We start from the raw sequence: 23,308 nt of genomic DNA, 5'->3' as shown, positions 1-23,308 counted from the left end.
AACATTAAATAAAAATAAGTTCAAATTCCTGAAGGAAAGCAAACACTGCTCTGGGACAATTAATTGTCCTATTTGGCAGACAGGGAACAAAATTAGGGAACTGTTCAAGGCACAGACAGATTCTGTGGCAGTGTGAGGAAAGCAAGCAATTACCTTCCACTGGTGACAATCAAGTGCTTTATTCTACCTTTCTTCCTGTATTTTCAACAGGTTAACTGGTTTAACCCCATCTCACAGTGCCTGGAAAATTCATCAGCACTCTACCCTTGACTTTCTCTCACATCCATACTTTTTCCTACTAGGTGAACACTGTGAAACCTGGAATAAGTCACAGACAGGTTATAGCCTGAGGTGTCTGCAGATTAAGTCTGAGGTGGGGTTTTGAGTCTGTCTCAGAACCTGTGTCAAATGAATTAGCTCTTAAAAGCAGTCTGGGAAAGCAAGAAGCTGAAGTTTTGCAAGTCCTAAATTGGCAGCCTAATCCCTGGATCGCTTTTCCTCCCTCTCTTGCTTCCACTTAGAAGTTTGCCTGTACAAAGAACTTCAGTGTACAGAGAAACGACTCTTGGCCCACCCAAGCCTTATTTCCAGCTACGAATTTACCTCTCTTGGCCCACATTTCACCAAGGGTGTGAAAACCAAGTTTCTAATCCTGGCTAGTGATCACAACATGTCTTGGAACAACAAGCATTTAGGATACTTCTAATTTTAGTCTGACTAATCTAAATGCAGGAGCTATTCATAAGATGTCTAATACACATTGAGAAGCCTTAGTAAGGTATTTGTCTTCTCACTGCCATCCATGGTGGGGATCCTCAGGTTAATTATGAGTTCCATAAAGAATCAATTGTTGCATCTTCATTTCATGCAGTGGCCACATATCCTTCTATTACATTGCACACCTTGCTATTTTGCTGTCTGCCTTTCAAGTATTTAAAGTAACACTACTGGGGATTTCCACAGTCGTTTGTACCTTAAAATTCACCACACTGTAAACTGCAAGGGAGGAAACCCTTACAGCCTTTCCCTCTCCAGCAGAACAGGTGCTGTGCTTCCCGTCACAAGGGTGATGAGAGTATGTATTGACCAAAAGAACACAACATTTTATGCCCCAGCCAAAATGAGACCCCAGGATCATGGTACCTCTCATCCTTCACCAACACAGGGACTGAGACACTCGAGTAGATTCAGGGGAAGACAACTCTGATGCTGTCCTGGTTCCTCCAGCCTGATAACACATTGCCTCACTCTCTCTCTGGCACTCTGCTCCCACACTACCGCAGAGAGATTGGCCATTGGAATGTGCTGCCCAGGGAGGAAGTCAGCACTGTAGCCTGTGATTGAGAAGCAATCTTTCCACCAAAGGCTGGATGTTAGGAAGAAGTTCTTCACAGAAAGAGAGATTGGCCATTGGAACGGGCTACACAGGGAGGTAGTGGAGTCACCATCACTGGAGGTGTTCAGAAAGAGATGGGATGAGGCACTTAGTGCCATGGTTTAGTTGATTAGATGGTGTTGGATGATAGGTTGGACTTGATGACCTCAAAGGTCTTTTCCAGCCTGGTTAATTCTGTGTTCTGCCTCATGGAGACTGGCAGACTAATGGAACTGTATCTTGGCCTTACAGCAATGGTATGGAGATGAGAACCAACAGAGTGGAGAGCCTGTATCCTGCCACATTGCCACCAAACCCCCACAAAGCCTCTCCCCACCACAGCGCTCAACATTACTTCTGCACACTGCTGCGGTCTCTGCACTCTAAGGCTCTATTCCTTCCCTTTATAACTCAACAGCCCTACCACCCCTTATGTTTTCCCCATACTGAAGCTGCCTTCCAGGCCACTAAACACTTTGGTGTGCTCCTTCTAGCCCGTCTTTATCACTGCTTTCTCTCTTACAAAAGAAATGACCCATGACAAACACTGCTCCACAGGAGGCATTGTCATTCCTGTCTGTAAGGATATTAGAACATCTTCCAAGTCTGCTTCTTTCTTCCCACATGCAGACACCTTATTCACTTTGTTCTTTATTGCTGCTGCTACACATGGCACAGACATCTTTATCAAGCTGTCTTTGTAATAGCTACTTATGTTTTCTTGAAAGGCTAGAACTAATTCAGAGGCCAACCATGTGTCTGAATGCCTTAAACTATTCTTTCAAAGATGCTTTACCCTGCCACTGCCTATGTTTCATCTTCCATTCCAGTAGCCACAGTCTTGCAACCCTTCTTCCTCCTGTGTAATTTGTATCAGCTGCAAACAGTAAATCTTAATATCTTACTGTTTGCCTTTCCTTTCAGTCATTGTAATTATTAATATTGGCCAGCACCAATTCACAGAGTGGTACCTGCTGTCAAGTTGCTATCAATTTCTTTCCACCCTAAAGATGCTTTATGTGCCCTACTTATTTCTGCCAGCCTTTTAACTAGGTTCTGACTGCACAAACAGTCCTTCTGCTTCTCACTCCATAACTCCCAACATTTCTTTTTATCAGTTCTGACTCATCTAGGGTGGCCAGCAAACCAAAATCTGCATGAAAATTAATCTTGTTGTCTTGATCCAGACGTGAAAGCCGTGGGCAAAACTATCACAGAATGGCTTAGGTTGGAAAGCACCTCAGAGATCATCTGCTCCAACCTCCCCACCATGGGCAGGGACATCTCTCAACTAGACACGGTTGCTCAAAGCCTCATCCAACCTGACCCTGAACACCTCCAGGGAAGAGGCAGCCACAGCCTCCCTGGGCAGTCTTTTCCAGAGTCTCACTACCCTCCTACTGAAGAACTTCTTCCTAAGATCCAGTCCAAACCTACTCTTCTTCTGCTTCAAAACATTCCCCCTTGTCCTGTCTCTAGACACCCTTCTAAAAAGTCCCTCTGCAGCCTTCCTGTAGGATGTTAACACTCTCAGTTGTTGTGATTATTCATGCCTGTATCCCAGTGCTAGTGGTTCTCTTATCCCATGGAGTAAGTTTTTAAACTTGAGGGTTCATAATTAGCACCTTGTTAAACATGTTAGACACTCTGCTGTCTAGTCAGCAGGTCATTTTTAATGATTTCTTTTTAGCAGTTCAAATCCTCTGTTCCTTGGTTTCCTCACAACTCCTATAGGACCACAACCTGGGATGCATCTGATTCTGTGAGTGATAACCTTAGCCAGACATAAAATAACACAGCAGGCAGCAGGCAAGCATCATCTCCATGTATAAACCAGCCAGCATGGTCCCACAGCATCCTGCTCTGTTCCCATCCTGGCTGTCTACCAGCTCTGCCAGCGTTCTTGTGGCTCCAAGGCAGCACAAATAGCTCCAGAATGAATCCAAATCTCAGCCTACACAATTTCTTATTGTTCCAGTCCTGAGGGTCCCATATTTTCTTCCAGAGATTTTTGCTCATGCCCTGAAGCATACTTCTTTTTTTTTCTCCATGTCTAACCCTGCTCTCACAAAATCATTCATTTCCTCCAAAACCTTCTGCCAGTGGCCTGGGAGCTCCCACCTGGTGGTAGTTTTCCTGCCCAGACCACATGGCAGCTTCCATGATGGAATAATTATGTGCAGATGTTTAGAAGGTATTATCCTGATACGGTGTGTGGCTCCCCTGAAAAACTTCAGTAGGTCCTGGCACAGTGATCCACAGGTGAGAGGCAAGGACACAAGGTCATCTATTGCACCTTCCTCTCTCATTTCAATTTGCAGTATTCTAACCTTTCATGCACTGTAGGTGGATAGGATAGGATAGGATAGGATAGGATAGGATAGGATAGGATAGGATAGGATAGGATAGGATAGGATAGGATAGGATAGGATAGGATAGGATAGGATAGGATAGGATAGGATAGGATAAGATAGGATAGGATAGGATAGGATAGGATAGATCAATAATACTCAAGAGCTACCTGAGATTGTTTGGGGTTTTTCCCCCCCTAAGTGATAAATGACTCCCTCCAGGCTCCTTTAAATCTTGTTTGGTCATATGACAAATTCTCTTTGGTCAAACCCCATTGAAGCTGCCCTCCCCACCTATCACTCCCTACCACCTCAGCATCACTGACATCACTCTATGATTAAACAATTTGGTGTATTAGTGCTTCTGAAACAATAAAGGAAGCATTGAAGCCAAAAGCACAAAAACCATCCATGCTCAGCTCACATCAGAGAGGTAAGAGACACTGCCTAGGAGAGGGCTTCCCCCAGCCTGGTAACTGCTCCCTTTGAAGCTGAAGGATGGGAGTACAACCAAGGAGCTTTTTGGCTGTTTTCTTAGAGGTGTCAGCATAATCATTGTGACATGAGACCCTTCTTGCTGCTTGTCACACAGAACAGCAAAATGGGCAACAGCAGCACAAGTGTGGCAGTTCTTTTTTCTCTCTTTCTTTTGAATGCTCTGCACTAACCACCAAGAGGAGAGCTGATAACACTGAGGGCAACTCAGGCAACAGCACTGCTGGACCCTCTTTGATGTCTGCTCTGATTTAATCTAGGTTCATGTAAAAAACCAAGTCATGCAATAATACAGCATTAAGAGGTAAAGAACAGATGAGAAAGCTGAGTCAGAGGGAGATTTTACCAGACAGCCCAAGGGTAAGTTATTGATCACTTCATTAAGAAGCTGGGTTAGGAAGGACATCCCATAATGAATCCCAGGACCATGGACTCCACAGCTGAAAATTAAACATCAGGAGGAGTTTCTGAGGTGGAACAGCTGCCATGATCTGCTCACCAGAGCTTAGAGTTTGGCAGAGTGCAGAGACTCATTTTATCACCGGCCCACTTGCCCAGGGGCACAAAGTGACAGTCACTAAGATGACTGAGGGATATTTCTACCTACATTTTGGGTGGAAGAAAATCCTATTAAAAGAAAAACAGAGATCAGAACTGAAGCTTCTATTTTATTACAGGAGAGATGAACCTGTGGTGCTTGTCTATGGGGAACTCTCCCAGGCAGCCAGCACCAGAACAAGAGGACACAGTCTCAGGCTGAGCCAGGGGAGGCTCAGGCTGGAGGTTAGGAGCAAGTTTTACACAGAGAGAGTGATTGCCTAGTGGAATGGGCTGCCTGGGGAGGTGGTGGAGTCATCATCACTGGAGGTGTTCAGGAGGAGACTTGATGGGGTGCTTGGTGCCATGGTTTAGTTGGTTGGGTGGTGTTGGATGATAGGTTGGACACGATGATCTTGAAGGTCTCTTCCAACCTGGTCTGGTCTGGTCTGGTCTATTCTATTCTATTCTATTCATCAGTGGCATGCAGGTCATTTTAGATAATTGGGCTTGCTTCCCAAGGAGGTATATCAGTTAGGCCTGGCAGTTGGCTGTAGACTTTTGCAAACCACCTCTAAGCCTCTTCTTCTAGACAATCTCACCAGTACAGGCTCAGCTTAACATCTCCACTTACTATGCTTTTGGAGAGAAAAAGAATCCAGGCTTTTGAAGACTGTAAGGAACAGACTGAAGAAAGGAAGACATGATCAGAGAGACAGAGGTGGGGTGAGGGGGAGGCAAGCAGTTCTCTCTAGCAAGTGGGATAACTGATGTGACTCTCACAAAAGCAGTTTATGTTTCCCCTTGTTCTGCAGCGGATATTCCACGGTGTTTATTTCAGAGGGGGACCAGCAGGAAGCAAACACATAGCAGCTGACAAATGCTTCGCCTCCTAAGGCATCAGGTGAGAAGAACACAGGCCTTGCAAAAACAAACTACAAGTCTCCAAGTCTTTGAAAAGCTACTGACCGTTCACAACAAAGCAGAGAAGATGCTGACTCCAGATTATAGGCTTTCAGCATTTCTCATCTTGCAGCCATACCACCTGAGAGAATTTGCATAACAGCAAGCTGCCTTTTTCTGAGGAGTCCCTTTTCAGCCTGCTTTTATGATTTCCACTGAAAATGTTAATCCTCTGTTTGTGACATTGCAATCATTTCTACTACAATCAAGTGCTCTGCCCAAAAGGAGGATTACTGCCTGGGTTTGGGGAAGTACATGGAGGGACTTTCAGAGGAACAAAGCAGCCAGTTTCCAGGCAAATAACCTTGGTAACAGAGAACAAAAGAAGACAGAGATATAAAACCAAAACCACCTATCATCAGATCTGCTACTTCCAAGAGGCATCTGATGCCCTTTAAGTTCATAAACCTGATGTTTCCTAAAGGTGCTTGTACAATGGAGCTGGAATTCTCTTTCCTGTGCCGCTCCAACATTTGCTCAGCTTTTTCCTTTGGCCACATTTTAAAAGCCAACATCAGAGACATGTAGAGAAAACCTACTGCAGTGCACAGAATGGTCTGGATTGGAAGGGACCTCCAAAGGGCATCTAGTCAAAACCCCTCTGCAGTCAGCAGGGACATCCTTAACTAGATCAGGTTGCCCAGAGCCCTGTCCAGCCTCACCCTGAATATTTCTCCAGGGATAGGACCCCAGCCACCACCCTGGGCAACATATTCCAGTATTCCACTACCCTCATGAAAAAGAAATTGTACCTAACTTCCAATCTAAATCTGTTCTCCTCTAGTTTGAAGCCATTGCCCCTCATCCTGTCACATGAGGCTTTTGTATACAGACTCTCTCCAGCCTTCATGAAAGCCCCCTTAGGGTATTGGAAAGCTGCTATTAGGTTTCCCCAGAGCCTCCTCTTCTCCAGGCTAAGCAACCCCAGCTCCCTCAGCCTGTCCTCCTAGCAGAGCTGCTCCAATCCCCTGATCATTATTGTGGCCCTCCTCTGGACCTGCTCCATCAGGTCCAGGTCCTTCCTGTATTGAGGGTTCTAGAGCTGGACACAGTATTCCAGGTGAGGTCTCACCAGAGCAGAGGGGCAGAATCCCCTCACTCAATCTGCTGGCCACACATCTTTGGATGCAGCCCAAGATGCCATTGGCCTTCACCCTTTCAGCAGTGTCCTGTCAGAAGGAGTATCACCGAATGTCAAACAGTTGGCTTAAACCTCTGCCCCTGGCAGCTGCTCTGAAGCCAAAGAACAAACAGTAAAACATTAAATAAATAAACAAATAAGTAAAGCAAGCCTTTGTTTTCCTGCCTTTACTTTTTTATAGCAAGAACATAATTTAGCATGACTCTCCCCAGAACAATTTGCATGGGACTACCCACAATGCACTGCCTTATGGTAATGCACTACACCCTCCGATGCATATTAGACTGACAGTGTTAAAAATCTGTCAAAGGGAAAATAAATGATACAGGGAAATGATGATGTAAGACAGGACAGGAAAAATTCTGCACTTGTGTAATCTGTCAAAATTCAGTCTAAAATTGGCCTGGGAAAGAAAATGAGAGCGTTGTGAACTCAGAACAGCTTCAGGAAACGTTCCCAAGTCAAGCAGAAAACAATACCTGACTGAGAAACGGATGTAATCACACAGGAATGGAAAGTACAACAACCCTGAACTAAGAGCTGAAGAGAAGATGAGGAGACATTTTCTTCATTTCTTTGATTTCCCACTGGGTAACAACCTGGAGGGAATAGTCCCTCGTGCTCATCCAAGAATGGTTTGCTTCACTGAGCTTCAGAACACACATTGGTTCATAGAGTCATAGCGTGGTTTGAGATGGAAGGAACCTCCAAAGGTCATCCAGTCCAACCCCCTCTGCAGTCAGCAGGGACATCCTCCACTAGATCAGGTTGCTCAGAGCCCTGTTGAGCCTCACCTCGCATATCTCCAAGGAAGGGGCCTCAACTATCTCCATGAGCAACTTGATCCTCTCTGAGCCCTGCTGTTGCTTCTGCTGCTGGAAGCAATCCCTTATAGACCCTGGATGGTCTCAGCATTTGAAAGTGGCCATCCCAAAACACTGAGCCCCAGGTCTGTATCAGTTACTGGCATCTCCTTCCCGCTGTCATGGATGGTGACCCAACCCTTCAGCAGACTTCACCAAGGGGACACAGACTTCCTAACATTTTCCAGCATTGGTCTTGCACTTTCCCAGTGGAACTATCCATAGAAATAACAGCAAATCTAACTCTCCCCTTAGGTCAATTCCACATGCTGTTAATAATTCAATCAATCAGGTGACGCCCATCAAATCCCTTACAGAGGGGTAAGTCTGTTCTGGTATCCAGTGAAGAGTCATTTAACTGGCCTGGGGACTTTGCAGCAAAGCCCTCAGACAGGCAAGGGCAAAGGATGCCAAGGAGGGAGCAAGACAGGGCTGACTGAGGGGACAGGAGACAGCAAGAAGCAGCATTTCCCATTTAGGTCTCTCCATTAATTCTCTCAAAGCTAAGTCACAGAAAAATGAGCAAAACAACGGATGAGGCCAAATTATATTTGCTGAAGTGGAGTTATAGAGATTAGTGTGCTAATTAATCAAGACAACGATGTCATCAAGGGCCTGACCTTTATTCCTGCCCTAGTAACAGCTTTGTCCCTGGTGACTTTCGCTTTGCGTGCTAAAGCCATTTAGATACATCCCCCAATTAATCGCAGGATGCCCTCTGGGAGATAGGAAAGCAGAACTGCAAGCTGCAAGATGAGATGCTGAATCAGAGGAGGAGTAACCTAGCCAAAGGCACCTCACCAAGGGCATTGACAGAGCCACAAGGAGAGACTACAATTCTCTTCACCTCTCGTGCAACTTTCACTGCTAGGAACTGAACAGTTTAAGGCTATTTGGCTTTAAGCGGTAGCTATTTTGCCACACTTAAAGTAAATAAATCAAAGACTAACAAGGAGCAGAGATTAAGTTTCAAAAAAGCCTTACCCCAAAAGACCAAAGAGAGTTCAAAAAAAGAGAAAGAACTTGTGCCTGGTTTTGTAATAAAACAGCAATGCATGAAGCTGCCTGGGACAAAGTGACAGAGAGCTGCTGAGGGACTGTCCTTCATGGACCTGCTCTGCTCACCTTGCTCAGCAGTGATGGGATAGGGCCTTGGCTGGCAAGGAGAGAGGTCTGGTGCTAACTCCATTTCTCCCACTGCCATCACTGGCCTTAATTATGTTCTCAGTGCAGGCACTCCAAACTGTCCATCTCAACCCTAGATAAGCAACAGTGCAGAGGTTGTAGCTTGGACAAGAGAAACTCTTCCCTCAGCCTGTCTAACACTAGCTGAGATGAATCCACCTGCTCCTTCGCCTTCAGCTCTACAGTCTTTTCCAACTTAGTTAATTCTGTATTCTGCACACTCCTTGACATTCAGCCTTGATGCTGGGCTGGTGCACACCCAGCTTTCTCCCACACTCCTCAATATAGAACTTACAAAATCCTAAACTACAGCTAGATCAAGTCCAGCTTCCCTGCACTACACTGATGCCTATGATCCTCTCAAGTTCAGAAGAACCTCCCTGGGTTCCCTGTCTACTAGGACTCATGCCCTGTTCTGCATCCTCATCATCCATTGGTGGCTTCACTAAGTTAGCTAGAGCTTTGAGACAGACTCTCTCCCCCTCATCAGCAGGATCCTTTCCCTTAGACTTCTTATGCAGAGCAGCAGCTCACTTGTCTGACACCTTCCTGTCCATAAGTAGGCAAAACCTCTCAGCCATCACATTTGAATATGGCTAAAAAGCTTTTCAGCACAAAGAAACCTTTTAACTCTAGGTGCCAAATTAATTTCTGTCAAAGCTGACAGGGTTACTGCATGCTAGAATCCAGCTACAAAAATAGATTGCTTTCCCTCTTCCCCAGCTATTGTTGGCAAACATTAGTTCTAGTGAGAGAAGCTATTTCTGGACTTTTATTGGCAAGTGTTGTGTTCAGAGACTAAAGGAAGGAACTAGCTGACAGTGGAAAAAACCACGAGGCATGACTTTCAAGTAATGCCAGGTTCTGCCAAGCTCTTGTGCAGGTTTCTCTGAAAACAAAAGCAACAAAAACCCCAAAGACTTGATTAAATTCTACTGGTAGAGGTCACATCTGTGAGGATAATTGAGAGGGGAAGTCATGTATGGGAATTTCTCTGCCCCAGACTGAGAATCAGCTGCATGGCCTCTGTCACAGATACCCTCTGATTTCATTTGTGCCTCTTCTCTTCCAGAGGCAAGTCCCCTACTTAGTGCAAAATGATTGCTAAACACGACAGACATTAGTGTCTAAATCTGTGTCCATTATACTATCTTCTGCTTGGGCTGATGTGCACTTAGCAGACACATATTTGATGAACTTAGAGGTCTCACCCAACCAAAACAAGGCTGAGATTCTACAGTACACACGAACACAGATGGACAAGGACACATTTCTAAGGCACAGGTACCAGAACACCTTGACAGGGTGCTTGGTTGCATAGTTTAGTTGGGTGGGTGGTGTTGGATGATGGGTTGGATGCGATGATCTTGAAGGTCTCTTCCAACCTGGTTTATTCTAGTCTATTCTAATAATGACACGATTAAGATGATGTGTTCATCAGGGACACCAGTGCACATCTGCATGCTTCAAGGTCTGACAGAACATGTTCAGGTCTAGATCCCACACAGAGCTGTTGGAGCAAGTCCAGAGGGCCACAAAGAAGATCCAAGGGCTGGAGCACCTCTGCTACGAAGATAGACCGAGGGAGCTGGGGTTGTTCAGCCTGGAGAAGACTTGGGGGAGGAGGACCTTAGAGCTGCCTTCCAGTACCTGAAGGGATCTTACAGGAAAGCTGGAGAGGGACTTTTCATAAGGCTGTCTAACAACAGGCCAAGGAGGAATGGTTTGAAGCAGAGGGAGAGTAGGGTTAGACTGGATCTTAGGAGGAAGTTCTTCAGTATGAGGGTGGTAGGAACCTGGAATAAGTCACCCAGGGAGGTTGTGGATGCTTCCTCCTTGGGGGTGTTGAAGGCCAGGTTGGATGAGGCCTTGAGCAGCTGAGTCTAGTTGAGAATCATTCCTGCCCATAGCAGGGAGGTTGGAGGAGATGATCTCTGAGGTGTCCCTGCCTGTGGTGGTCAGGTTGTGGTAGATGATCTCTGAGGTGCCTTCCAACCCAAACCATTTTATGATCCTATGATCCTTTTCAATCTAAACCTTTCTATGATTCTGTGATTCTCCCAACACACTTCCCAGTTTGCACTCCCAAATATTCACTGCAGAGAAACACACCACCAGCACAGCCCCTCAGCTAATGTGTGATTCAGGGCAGGCAGCTAACTGAACAGGCACAGAGATTCATATCTCTTTCTCTTGTAAATTGTGCACAGAGTCTCCATGCATTTGTTTGCACCACACTAATAATTTCTAGTAATTAGTGTTAGAATAGGAAAACACAAGAATGCAGCTCTCTCCCCTTTATAAATGAATTAATTACACCCTGCAATACTTGTCACCCCCAATACATGCAAATGGGATAGCTCAGAATTGTTTTTCTGCTTCCCAGGCGTTTGCTGAGCGTAGCCAGGATTTGCTCAGCAGAGAGCTAAGAAACAACACAATGAAAGTGATGGGAACACAAAAATTAACCCCTTTGACAGAGGGCCAAGCTGAGCAGTGCTTAGGAAAATCAAAAGTGATTGGCAAGTGATTTAGAAAAAATGCACCCTGAGCTTTTTCACTTCTTTGTACATGAGCAGAGTGCACTTGGTGGCAGGCAATGGGTTATGCAGCCTACAGTCCTGATGAGCACCAACTTGTGCTTTCTGTGACCCCTGTCCTGTTCATGCTCCTCCACCTTGCAGTCTCTGCCACTCCACTTTCAGACTGCAAAATGCAACAGATCTCACTTTCCCACTCGGCTCCACCACTTAGAGTCTCCCCCTGCAGTTCCCCTAAAGCAGATTAGTCTGGTGTCAGAATGGAAAAGCCAAATATTCAGCTACTGAAACCACTCAAATCTACCCATAGTTGAACATGTCCTCTCCTGTTCTGTCCACCTCTGTAGGCTCTCTTCTGCATCCAAACCCCAAAAAGGATTAAGTGCTGTCAGCAAAGAAAAAGTCCTCATTCAATCCCTACAGGTTCTCTTACAAGGTCTGGAGAAGAGGAGAAGAAGAGACTTAGAGGGGGCCTTGCTACTCTCTACAACTACCTAAAAGGAAGTTGTAGTCAGGTGGGGGTCAGGCTCTTCTCCCAGGCAACTAGTGACAGGACAAGAGGGCATGGCATGGAGCTGTGCCAGGAGAGGTTTAAGCTAAATGTTAGGAAGCACTTCCTCACAGAAAGGCTGATTGGGCACTGGGATGGAGCGCCCAGGGAGGTGGTGGAGTCACCATCATTGGAGGTCTTTAAGAAAAGACTGGATGTGGCACTTGCTGGCATGGTTTAGCTGATGTCATGGTGTTAAGTCATAGGCTAGGCCTGATGATCTCAGAAGTCTTTTCCAGCCTCAATAGTCCTGTGATTCTCTCTGTACCACCTGTAAGCACATCAATGCACAGGGGCCAAACACTCACTCATAGGCAAATAGTAAGCTCTTAGAGGCAGGACAAGAGAGTTGTACATGGAATTATCCTCTCCATCTACACCACTGTTGATTTCCCTTCCAAAGGACAAGCCAGTTTTATACATCTTTTAGGCTGAGTTCTGCTTGTGTAACAAGTCATATTGTGCTGTTGTGCACAAAAGTGCCACGTGCATGGATGTAAAAAAGGACTTAAAGATTCTTTTCTTTCCTTCCCCCACCTCCCCCTCTCCTTTTAAATTCAAGCACATATGAAAAACGAGATGCCAAGCCTCTGTAGTACTGGCACAAATATTATGGGTAAAGTACCTCTGGTTGTCTTGGGAGCATTTTGACTGTCTCAGAGAGAAGGTCTTCAATTTCTGATTCTGCCTTTTTAGGAAGCATTTTAAAGTTTAGATTCTGGATGAGGAGTTAAAAGATTCCACATTGAATTCAGTTTATCACAGCTGTACACTCTCAAAGTGAAATCACTGGAACTGACTGGAAAGGGTAGGATACTTAATGAAGCACCTTGGGGACTGAAATGTGTGTTATTCAATGCTCATGGAATAATCTGCTGTTCAGAGTTTTACTGCCCCTCATTTCAATGAGTCAGGATCTCCAGCAATGCCAGCCTGACCTTAAATGCCATCTAGACTGCACTTAGGTATTCTGGGCAGGCCCAGAGGGGCCACATGCTTCTCATTCTTGGCATGTATGAGCAGACAATATAGCCAAACCTGTACCACAATGAATTTGATCTCTCTTCAGGCTGTCCCTCTTTCCAGAGCCTTTTCACATGAATCTACCTGAGCCTTTTCTCTCAAAAGATTATTCCAAAGAAACATAGAAAATACTGATAAACTTTCCCCTCCTCCCTAGCAATGCTCTCACAGAAGGTATCATTCAGGCTACATCAGTCAACAGCAGACACTAAGATGCTGCCCTTGTAATTGGCATCAAAGGCATGACTAACAAGTTATCATTTACACATCTGTGGGGTACTGGCTCTCAATCAGCAGGTTGAGGGTACTTAAATGGGATCTGACTCCACATTTGCAGTCAAATTGGCCCTACTGTGTCCTGTTCTCCCCTGCCACAAAAATTCACCCATAATGTTTTAATTCCCCAAACATTTATGCTCAGAAGGACACTTCTGAGTTGTTGTAGAAGATCCTGAAGCAAGCTGAGGAGAGTTAAGGAAGCTAAGCTGTGTTACTTCCAACTTTTTGATGAACACTGGATGAACAGTGGGGAGAAAACATTACAAGGGAGAAGCAGTTTCCCCTTGCTTTACAATGCAGCAGGTAACCTCAGCTTAAAGAAGCAGTGCTGGGAGGAATTACCTGTTCTGGTTTGCTTTCCACAGCCCTGGCACCCCTCATGTCAGTAAGGTGTCACTGAACTGGACTGCACGCTGTGAGGAAGCTGCCCTGCCATTCTGACCCAATCTCAGCTGGAAGAAGGGATGGGACAGAGAGCATTCATCTCCTCTGCTGTCCTGTGGGCTGACATGGGCAAGCAACATCTGCACTGATGTCAGTGTTATGAGTGTGCTGTCCTTTGCAATCCTCTACACTGCCCTCCACACCTCCACTCCAACTAGTTACAAACATAAAGGAACTGGAAGACAGAATTCCCTTCTAGCTTTGCATTTACTAAAAGGTCATCAAGGAAGTGTGATTCCCACCCCCCCCCCCCCAAGAACAGAGATATCAGAAGCTAATGAAATCTGAATTCCATCATTGCTGTGTGCATTTTCTTTTCAGTTTTCATTTAGAAACGAGCTCCCTTTCTGCTTCACAAGCTACTGCCAGCTCCCTCATGTGCAAAAAGGCTTTAGCAGTGAGGCTGAGGGTTATGCCTTTCTGCCTCCTCTCCATCCTACCAGCAGTAGAAGCTGTGACAGCATCACCCAACAGTGGAATGCTGCACAGTGCATCATCATTTTAGCTGCACCTAGCCCAATACAAACCCACAAGGAGCCCCATGTGCAGTTACACAACTACACACAAGGCACTCATCGGTTTCAAGCCCATTACATACCCTTTGTGTTCTGCCTATAAGCACAGATAAATGCACACTCACACCTACACACCCCCTTGTGCATCCCCTCCTGTGGGTACAAGCCCACAGAAATCCCCTTGGAAAGCACAGCCAGGTGCATCCCGTTGCTCCATGGTGCTAGCACACCACTGCAGACTTGCATGCCCATGCCTGTGCTCAAACACACCCCTTCCTGACCCCCACCTCTGGCAATGCAAGAAGTCTGGGAATCAATAACCACTTACAGCCCTTCAATCCAACACTGTCAACCTTGCTCTCCCCTGTTGATGGTGACAGACAGGCAAAGTAAAGCTATGGCCCATCAGTATGCAGAGGAGGAGAGGTGGGCACTGTCAGCATGAGTAGGCAGATGCTGCTGAATCCAGAAGAGGCTGCTCTTGCCTCTTGCAACCAACTGAGCAGAACTGCCACTGGCCCAGAAACCTTCTGCTTTAACCCCAGGCCATCAGTGCAACCAAACAGAACAGAAAAAGAGCAATAACAATGGAAATTTTTCCTGAAATAATATCACTGTGCACAGGAAAATTCATAAAGAAACAAATTCCTGACTGTTTCCAGAGCCTAAGCAATACTCTTGGCAACATAAAGATATTCTACATGATCAGTATCACACCAAAACAACTCGATACCATATCCTGCAGTGTAGACAGCATTAAATTAAATACACTTCAAGCACAGCAGGCTGCCTTTAAAACTGTCAGGGTGCTTTGCTGACCTTTTGAAGGGAATGAGCATGCAAATGCAGTGCACCTGAGAATGACCAATGCCTGTGCCAGTGAATTTCAACCAACTTTGCAGCATCCAGAATAAGCAAAAAGCTGTCAGTACTCCCAAAGCCTGACACGAGCTCTGATCATGTACCTTTGTCACAGCCCACAGCCTCATCTGCACAACCAGCAGCAGAACATCTCAAAGCTCCTCAGTCTCAGCTTACAACTTGGCCTCATTCTCACACTCCTGAGTTTCTCACTGTATCTATAATCAGAGATCTCACTTCTGCATCATGAATAAATCCCATTATGCCAGGCCTCAATCTCTCCTGGGCAGCAACCAGCATTAATATCAACGCAATGATTGCTGTGCAATTAATGTATGATGTCTGCCAATCTATGTCACTAAATTAACCACAGGACTGCATTCTGCATTGGTTGTGACAAGGCCCATTTTCAGAGTTGACATTAAATAGCAGGCTCTGGTACAAATCACTCTGCAGTGTGCACAAATCAAAGGGTTTGGTGAGAGACTGTGAGGACTGAATGTGCAAAGCCATAGAAGCAGGTTTTGGCTTACTGCAAGTATCCAGACTATGCAACACAATTGCCTAAAGCTGATCACTCAGGTAAGAAATTAATAGGATCACAGAATGGCTCAGGCTGGAAGGGACCTTAGAGATCATCTACTCCAACCTCCCCACCATGGGCAGGGACACCTCTCAACTAGATTCAAATGCTCAAGGCCTCATCTAACCTAGCCTTGAACACCCCTAAGGAGGTGGCATCCAAAACCTCCCTGGGCAGCCTATTCCAGAGTCTCACCACCCTCCTACTGAAGAACTTCTTCCTCAGGTCCAGCCTAACCCTGCTCTCCCTCAGCTTCAAACCATTCCCACTTGTCCTATCACTAGGCACATATCCAAGTAGTTTTGGTGCAGGTAGCGGTTAGTGGGGTTGTGCTTGACCTAGGAAAAGCTTCAATACTTTGACCCTTGCAAGCTCTTCCAAACACTAAACACATTGACTTGATCAACAAAGTGACCTATCTGGTGCTCTCAAAGAGCCAACCTGAGTTCTGCTTTTAGATCCCATTTATTTCTTTCTCCCTCCCTGCAAGAGGTCATTTCCAAATTGGTGTCCAGCTGCCTACCACAAATCCATATGGGCCTTCAGATTGCAGGAATCATAAAGCCCATCACAGCACACTGATTGCTTTCAGAATAGAGAATTAACCAGGTTGGAAAAGACCTTTGAGGTCATCAAGTCCAACCTATCACTCAACAGCATCTAATCAACTAAACCATGGCACCAAGTGCCACATCCAGTCTCTTGTTAAACACCTCCAGTGATGGTGACTCCACCACCTCCCTGGGCAGCACATTCCAATGGCCAAGGTCTCCTTCTGTGAAGAATTACTTCCTAACATCCAGCCTTTGGTGGAAAGATTCCTTCTCAGTCATAGGCTACAGTGCTGACTTCAGGTGCCTGATCAGCTGGGTAGAGGACAACTGGTGGGTGTGAGTGAGGTGCCAAGTTACCCATGCTGGTTTACACACTGTTACAGAGTTGTGTCTCTTCTCCCCCATCACTGCCAGCCTGCATGCTCTGTGCCATCATGGCATGATTATACAGCCCTTCTCCCTAACTCAGACTAGAGCCAGATCCAAGCCTCTTCCTTCTCAGAGCTAGGAAGAAAAGCCACATAAATGGTATTGAAGGTCCTACTATAAGGTAAAAAGAGACTGGCAAAGTAAATACCTTCAACAGTGTAAGGTTCTTCCTCCACTGTGTTCACACAGAGCCAGCATTTCAAGCCAAATTTCTTCTCACTCAGCTTTCTATTATCTTGCAAGATAAAATCATCTTCTAAACTACCAGCTTCCCCTTCAAATCAGAGCAACAAGCTTCTGCAATTGGGATCTGCTGACCCAACAGCTTTTAAAGGAACAGCTTAAAAGAACCCTGTGCCTCCCACAAAATGCAAACTGCCCTCCTGATCCTGTGGCACAAGCAAATCCATATATCTATTTGAAACTCCATTTTTAAAAGCACAGCTGATAAGGAATAAGCCTCTGTAAAATGGATGACATTTGGGGGCATTGTAGGCCTGGCTGCACACAGCTGTACTTCTCTTTCCAACTCGTTTGTGGCACCTTCCTCAAACTCATTAAAAATGATCTTTATCCTTGCTGTTGCTTGGTAGGAATCTCTCTGGAGTTTTACTGTGGGGGTTCAGTCATTCTTTCCAGCAACCCCCAATAGAAACTTCCTTCTTTATTCCAGAAGCTAAGAGGAGATGGGACATGGTAAGAGATGTGGTCAGAAGTGTTTTCAGAAAGCTGTTTGCTTCTGTATCTAAGCCAAAACTTCTTTGTGAGAGCACAACAGGTTAGAGACTTTTCCTAGGACAAGCTGCTCAGCTCCTGGGAGACATTTTCCATCAGACATCACAAGAAAGAAACCCTTTCCAGCTGAGCTCCTCTTTTCCCCATGAACAGTTAAATATTAATTGGAATGCTGGTTTAGACTGAGGCTGCTCCATTTTAGCTACCACTGCTACTGAGTTAAACAATGAATCTCTTTCTGGCTCAAGGAATATCCCATTTCTTACACAAAATAGAACAACTCACAGGAAAAGCAGGGACAAGTTCAGCAAAGAACCTCCTGGTGACCTAAGTCCTTGCTTTAAATCAGGTTGACTAAAATCTGAGCATTCTTTAGCCCAAAAAAACCCACCACCCTGTTTTCAGTTTTCACAAGTTACTTTCAAAGGCTGTGTTTTCATCCTGGTGCAAAATGGGAACATCAGCTTGAAGCATCAGAAGGTTCCAAAGACAACACCTGCTTTCCAGAAATATATATTGGTGTTTTTCTCTCCTGAGGTGAAAGGTGCTAAGGAGGTGTTAACTATAGTGATGAGGATGACAACAGAAAATGAGGCAAACCATCTTGGGAGGTGTGTGTAAGTCCTAGCATAAGCTCAGTAAGCCATTGGTCTCTTTAAATCTGATCCCTAAAGCAAAAATATTGCTACAACTAAGTGGGCAATCAGAGGGGAAGATTCCTTATTTCTGGGGCAGAGGGAACAAACTGAACAGATTTGTCTTACAGGAGCCAACCCATGGCACATACAAAGGATCCTGAAGAAACAACATGTTCCCTCTGCACCCAGTCCAGTGACCTACTAAATGCCAGAGGAAGAAGTGATAAGGGTAAATCCCAGGCACAAATCCAGGCTGAGTGTAGAGTGGGGTGAGAGCAGCTCTAAAGAACGGGGCTTGGGGGTTTTCATTGCTGAGAAGCTCTCCAGGAGCCAGCAGTGCTCTCATGCACCCCAGCAGGCAGCTGTGTACTTGGCTGCATCCAGAGGAGTGTGGCCAGCAGGGCAAGAGGAGGAATTCTGCCCCTTTGCTCGGCTGACACCCCACCTCAAATACTGCCTCCAGTTCTGGTGTTCCCAGCATAAAAAGGACACAGAACTGTTGGAGGGAGAGTAAGGCCACAAAGAGGATCCAAGGGCTGGAACACCTCTGCTATGACAGGTTGAGGGAGCTGGGATTCTTCAGCCTGGAGAAGAAAAAATTCCAGGGGAACCTTAGAGCTGCCTTGCAATACTTGAAGGGATCCTACAGAAAGGCTGCAGAGGGACTTCTCATGAGGATTTCTAGAGACAGGACAAAGGGGAATGGTTTGAAGCTGAGGGAGAGCAGGGTTAGACTGGAGCTGAGGAAGAAGTTCTTCAGTAGGAGGGTGGTGAGACTCTGGAATAGGCTGCCCAGGGAGGTTTTGGATGCCACCTCCCTGGGAGGGGTGTTCAAGGCCAGGCTGGATGAGGCCTTGAGCATTTGAGTCTAGTTGAGAGGTGTTCCTGCCCACGGTGGGGAGGTTGGAGAAGAGGATCTCTAAGGTCCCTTCCAGCCTGAGCCATTCTAGGATTCTGTGGATGATGGTCAATGTTAGCATCACCCTCACTGAGAACCCCCAGACTAGAGCAACTTTGGAAAGACAAACAACAGCATGAGTGGAAAAAGAAACCTCTAACAAAACAAAGCTGCTACTGCAATAATTCCTGTAACAGTGTTCTAGAGCATGTCCTCTGCTCCAGGTGTCAAATGCTTTCTTGCTGTTCTTAGGACTGAATTTTCACTTGCCATGATTTTTTTACTTTCTAGCTTCTTACACCCCTTTCCCTCATTACATTGTCTGGCATCTCTTTTCCCTGTTTTCTTTCTTCAGCAACGATAAATCTATGCTATTATCCTTCCCAGGATTATTTTCATCAGGCACATTAAGGAAAATGACCTCTACTGTTGTTTACTCATTACATTCAGAAATGGGTAGTAAACAATTAGTGCTAACAATCAAGAAACCCAGGCCAAACCAACAGAAATCTCCCTTATTATAATCAATCTCTCATGGAGATTTGTCATCAGTGTGATGTTTCACTGCCCAATTATTGCCTTCCCTTGCTGCTTAATCAGGATTGGGTTTAACTGAATAGGTCTTCAGAACTCTGCCTTTCTGGGTATTTATTATTGAAAAAAGATAAAGAAGAAGAGTGCAATTTTATTCATAACATCCTGGGCTGCTGCAAGAGAAGTGTGGCCAGCAGGGCAGGAGAAGGCATTCTGCACCTTTGCTCTGCCCAGACACCACCTTGAATACTGAGTCCAGTTCTGGTGTCCTCAGCGTAAGAAGGACACAGTTGGAGTGAGACCACAGGAAGCCACAAAGATGATCCAAGGGCTGCAATACCTCTGGTATGAGGATAGGCAGAGGGAGCTGGGGCTGTTCAACCCAGAGAAGAGAAGACTTGGGGGAGGGAGACCTTAGATCTGCCTTCCAGTAGCTGAAGGGATCCTACAGGAAGGCTGCAGAGGGACTTTTTAGAAGGGTGTCCAGAGACAGGACAGGGGGGAATGGTTTGAAGCTGAGGCAGAGGAGGTTTGGACTGGATCTTAGGAAGAAGTTCTTCAGTAGGAGGCTGGTGAGACTCTGAAAAAGACTGCCCAGGGAGGCTGTGGCTGCCTCTTCCCTGGGGGTGTTCAAGGACAGGTTGGATGAAGCCTTGAACAGCCAAATCTAGATGAGAGAATATCAGACCTTAGTAAGGACAACAATAAATACACAGGTTACTAGGAGCATTGTCCTCTACCTGTATTAAATACAACTGGGTCATGATCACTGTGTCTAGGTAACCACAAACTCCCACACCAAAGATCAATTTATCCTTTTGATTTATAATGTAGTCCAGAGCAGAATTACACTGGACACTAAATCTTTGCTGGTAGAAAATAGTAATCTGTGATGTTTGGAGGTTTTAATACTATTTACTGCTGCAGTGTGAAATCTCAGGTATATCTCACCCAAACTGAGATCCCCACTTACACATTTACCTTTAGTGCATGGAATGCAAGTCCTTATGAGGCAGCTTATCCTATTTTCTAGTCTGATTCAGCGTGCCAAGCAGGTTCCTTTCCTAGACTCTGTCAACATCCCTGCAATGCATAGACCTGAATTATCAGTAAATGAGGATGTAACACACTGCCACTGCCCTCCATCCCAGCCAGGAATGCTTACTACCCTTTCTGCCTTCCCCAAGCAGGGTACAGACCATCATCCAGGGACTCCAAAAGCCAAAACATGAAACTGCAGACTTTTCCTAACAGGCTGCAGTACAACCATTTACATTACACTTTATCAGCCAGATCTTTGAGCTGCTTTGAGAATTACTCAGATGTGTAGCAGCAGTGGAGAGACAACTAAGAAGCATGTTTCTTCTGCAGTCTTTCCCACACTGGTTCAATTTCTTCCTGACAAGCTATTTGAGTTTGAACTACATTTGTTTTCATAAAGCCTGCTTTCTTTCTTTCATTTTTCCCCCTCTACTTCAGCATTGTTTGCTTTTGTTTCATGAAAGGCTAGTTTTCTTCCTCTGAAGCACAAGGATCCCTCATCCACGTGATCTCTTTGATCACTTGGCTTCCTTGTCCAAACAATAGGCCTTCTGCTTCACATCAGTTATGCAACCAAAGGTTATCTTTCTATTTTTCCTTTCCTCTGTTATTTACAGCTTTAAAACCCTCTCTAACAAAATCACCAAGATTTTTGTCTTCCCTTTTCACTATGAGCCTTGAAGAACCCTATGGTACACCACTCCACACAGTTCTCTGCCATGTGTTCCCAACTGGCATCATCCAAACCTGCCTTTGCATCTTATTCTTTTGCTCTAGCCAGACAATGAAGTGCCACATTATACTTTTGTTTACTTCTGTATTGGTTTAAGCTGAATGTTCCCCCTAGAAAGGATGGAGGGATAGGAGACTTGGGGGAGAGGGCTACCCCCAAGAGACACAGAGCAAGATGGATATTCTATATCATGCTCACGTCATACGTGACAGGAAAGGGGTTGGCCAGGGTTTATGGGACTTGTAATATATTCTATAGCTTGTAAAGTTTCCTGTTCCAGGGCCTGTTATGTTTCTTCCCCAGTTACTGATCTGGGGTTCATCCCTTTTGTTCTGGTTTTGGTTCTTGCACAGCAGCAGCAGTTTCTGTGGTTTCCTCTGCTGTGGTCACTGATACCCTTTCTCCTGGTTTTTCAGGTTTCCCTTTCTGTAATCTGAATTCCCTGCAACTGAGTATTAAATTGTCCTTGTCTCAACTGACACTTTGGCTTTCCCATCTCTTTTCCTCCTTGCCCACCCAGACAGGGGTGGGGGTCAGGGGAAGGAGAAAACTGCTCTGTTGCGAGTGGACTGCTGGGACTCAGTTGCCTGCTGAGTTAAAACCAAGACAACTCCTCTGTTCGCTTTTCCTGATTGAGGCTCACTTATGACAACTACTTGGTTGAAAATAGAATCACAGAACTATATCTGTTGGAAAACATCTGTAAGATCATGGAGTCCAACTATCAACCTAACACCACCTTGGGCACTAAACCACATCCTGAAGCACCACATCCATAGACTTCTTGAACCCCTCCAGGGATGGTGACTTCACCACCTCCCTGAGCAGCACTCTTGCAGCAAAGAAATTTTCCTAATCTGCAATCTAACCCTCCCCTGATGCAAATTCAGCCCATTTCCTCTCGTTCTGTCACCTGGTACTAGGGAGAAAAGACCAATGCCCAACAATGGGTGGTGTTTTGCTCTAACAGCAAAAAGCATCCAGACACATCTTTCTAGTTGCCTATGTGCCAGCAGCTGTTTTAATCAGTATCTGAGAGGAGACTACCACACAATATCAGTGCTGAACTTCTCCAAATTCTCTGTCTTCTCTTGGCTATCACTAACCAAGGTCTTTTTTGATTTCTACTATGTTTAGCTTTCTCTTGCCTGATCCTTCCCCACTTATGACAAACATGCAAATGACCTCTGCGTTGTCCCCGATAGCTACATTTCCCCAGGGTTTATGCTGTGCTCAAATGTCCCTTTCTAGACCACATATCTTCACTTGTGGATCTCTCACCATCTGGCAGTATATGCATCAATAAACCACAGAATCAGCCAGGTTGGAAAAGACCTCAGAGATCATCAAGTCCAACCTATTACCTAATACCTAACACCTCCTGACAGCTAAACCATGGCTCCAAGTTCCACATCCAAGCTTTTTTTGAACACCTCCAGGGATGGTGACTCCACCACCTGCCTGGGCAGCACTTTCCAATGGCAAATTACTCTTTCCATTCCTTAGAGAAAAATCAGAATATAGCACACCCAAGGCAGACCACAGCAGGGTTTTGTGGGGTTTGTTTGGTTCATCACCACTATGCAGTATGCAGTCTGGGGTCTTACCTAAAGAGAAACCATGAAACCCCAAATTCCATCCAAAACTCTTCGGTTGGGCACATCAGGTTCTGGCTCAGAGTTCAACCAGCACAAGCATACACTTGCTTTACAAGTTTCTCACCTGCAGAAGCCCATCTTTCTCCTCTGCTGTTCAGAATTAAAGTGTTTGCAATTCAGTTTGGCTTAATTTACTTTAGAAATGAGTTAAGCCAAATTTAATTAAGGCCACCTTAATTCTGCCTCAGAGTGTTGACATGTAGCTTAATGTGGTTTAGCACAGGACTTTCCACTTGCACCTCCAGCTAATTCAGAGCCACTTTCCTGCATGTTCTGACAGAGAAAAATTATTAAAGAGTTCAGCCTGTTCAATTAATTATCCAAAAAACACTGAGAGGTGACTTGGTTGCATTGTGCAAGTACCTTTAAGAGAACCACCTGCA

At 45.4% G+C, this 23,308-nt stretch overlaps 1 protein-coding gene across 1 annotated transcript in view; it reads right to left on the bottom strand.

Moving 5' to 3' along the window:
• Nucleotides 1-23,308, bottom strand: part of AGBL1 (AGBL carboxypeptidase 1) — a 336,406-nt gene that overhangs the window by 116,158 nt on the left and 196,940 nt on the right. The gene's annotated exons all lie outside the window — the stretch shown is intronic.

The sequence above is a fragment of the Melanerpes formicivorus genome, unplaced genomic scaffold, assembly GCF_026170545.1.
Source record: "Melanerpes formicivorus ecotype bairdi unplaced genomic scaffold, bMelFor1.0.p_v2 SCAF_10, whole genome shotgun sequence".
NCBI classification, from domain to species: Eukaryota; Metazoa; Chordata; class Aves; order Piciformes; family Picidae; genus Melanerpes; species Melanerpes formicivorus.
The sequence above is the reverse complement of the archived record's forward strand: the minus strand, read 5'-3'. Positions and strand labels throughout refer to the sequence as shown.